The sequence below is a fragment of the Cryptomeria japonica genome, unplaced genomic scaffold (genome assembly GCF_030272615.1).
Source record: "Cryptomeria japonica unplaced genomic scaffold, Sugi_1.0 HiC_scaffold_20, whole genome shotgun sequence".
In the NCBI taxonomy this organism is placed as follows: Eukaryota; Viridiplantae; Streptophyta; class Pinopsida; order Cupressales; family Cupressaceae; genus Cryptomeria; species Cryptomeria japonica.
Window position 1 is genome coordinate 1,021,086 of NW_026728842.1, and position 2,020 is coordinate 1,023,105.

At 64.6% G+C, this 2,020-nt stretch overlaps 1 non-coding gene across 1 annotated transcript; it reads left to right on the plus strand.

The window, feature by feature from the left end:
• The first annotated feature begins 235 nt into the window (after positions 1–235).
• On the plus strand, positions 236–354 carry LOC131861088 (5S ribosomal RNA). Its single transcript, XR_009360169.1, has one exon. It is a non-coding gene; the product is annotated as a 5S ribosomal RNA (ribosomal RNA).
• The last annotated feature ends 1,666 nt before the right edge of the window (positions 355–2,020 follow it).

Here is a 2,020-nt window from a genome sequence, read left to right on the forward strand (position 1 = left end):
CGTTGCAGACGGGACACTGCACGCACACGACGCCCCGTCCAGGTGCACGCACGTAGGCCGGGCCGGGTGCACACCCGATGCCCTAGCAAGGTGCGTGCACCCGGGCAGGGCTCACACTTGGCGAACGGGGCGCACTTCGCGAGGGAGGGTGTGCACCTCGACGGGGGTGGGTGGCCGGGGTGGATTCGCACGTGGGTCGCGGTTTGCTAAGTACACACTGCGACAAGCTCATAACGGGTGCGATCATACCAGCGTTAGTGCACCGGATCCCATCAGAACTCCGCAGTTAAGCGCGCTTGGGCCGGAGTAGTACTGGGATGGGTGACCTCCCGGGAAGTCCCGGTGTTGCACCCTTTTTTAGTTTTTCGCCGGGCGTCGCAATGCTATTTGAATTAACCTTTTGCCCGTTTGCGTTCTCGTCGGGGCCGGGCCGGGCCGGGGTGCGTTGCCCGCACTACCGCGCGCGCCGGGGCGACACCGAGCGCGCACCTGAGGCGCCCCGAGCACACAGGCCACGGTGCAACCCGGGCGTTGTGCGCGCACCCCGGTGCGCCCGAGGTGCTGCGCGCGCACCCAGGTGAAATCGGTGTGCACCTCGGCCAGTGCGCGCTCGGTCGAGTCGCGCACGTTGGCCAAGGTGCACGGTGATGTTTCTTACTCTAAGGTTCCGCACCAGACGCCCGGGACAGGTGAGCGAAGCTGGGCGGGGCCGGGTGCGCGCCCGGGGCAGGTGCACGCAGCTGGAGAGAGCTTTGGAGCGCACCAGAGGTGCGCACCTTGGAGCACACTTCGGAGCGCACCAATGATGCGCTCCATTCAAAAGTTTCCTGAAAAGGCAAAAAAAGTTGAGATTATAGAATTTCCCACTTGAGAGATTGTAAAAAAAAAAAATTTAAAATGAAGGAAACGCGGGTGCCAAGGTGTGCGCGCCCGGGTGCGCAGCCCAGCCAAGGTGTGCGCACCAAGGCGCCCACCCTGGCGAAGGTGCACGCAAGGTGCGCACCCGAGGCAAACCGGACAATTAACCCAACTTTCGACTTCGCGCGCACCTGCGCACCTTGGAGCGCACTTCGGAGCGCTCCTTGGTGCGCACCAATCTTGGGCACCTCGGAGTGCACCATGGCGCCCACCAAGGTGCGCACCCGGGGCAAACCGAGCTTCGACTTCGTGCGCACCTTGGAGGCGCCCACCAAGGTGCGCAACCCAGCCAAGGCGTGCGCATCAAGGTGCGCACCCGGGGCAAACCGAGCTCCGACTTCGTACGCACCATGGAGCGCACAAAAGGTGCGCAACCCAGCCAAGGTGTGCGCACCCCGGGCAAACCGAGCTCCGAATCGTGCGCACCAGAGGTGCACGCCATCGTGCGCACCTTGGAGCACACTTCGGAGCCCTCCTTGGTGCGCACCGATGTTGCGCACCTCGGAGCGCACCCGGGGAAAACAATGCAATTAACCCGACTTTTGACTTCGTGCGCACCTCGAAGCGCTCTCGGGTTCGCACCTCGGAGCACACCGAGGTGCGCACCTTTGATGCGCTGCCTTCACCAATTTCCAGAAAAGGCAAGAAAACATTGAGAAGGTGTGCGCACCGAGGTGCCCACCCTGGCGAAGGTGCACGCGAGGTGCGCACCCGGGGCAAACCGGGCTCCGACTTCGTGCACGCCATGCTGCGCACCTTGGAGGGCCATGGTGCACACCTTGGAGCAAACTTCGGAGCGCTCAATGGTGCCCAACCCAGCCAAGGTGCCCACCGCGGCGAAGGTGCACGCGAGGTGCGCACCCGGGGCAAACCGGGCTCCGACTTCGTGCACGCCGCACCTTGGAGCACACTTCGGAGCGCTCCTTGGTGCGCACCAGGGCGCGCAAACCAGCCGAGGTGCCCACCCCGGCGAAGGTGCACGCGAGGTGCGCACCCGGGGCAAACCGGGCTCCGACTTCGTGCACGCCATGGTGCGCACCCGGGGCAAACCGGACTCCGACTTCGTGCAGGCCGCACCTTGGAGCACACTTCGGAGCGCTCC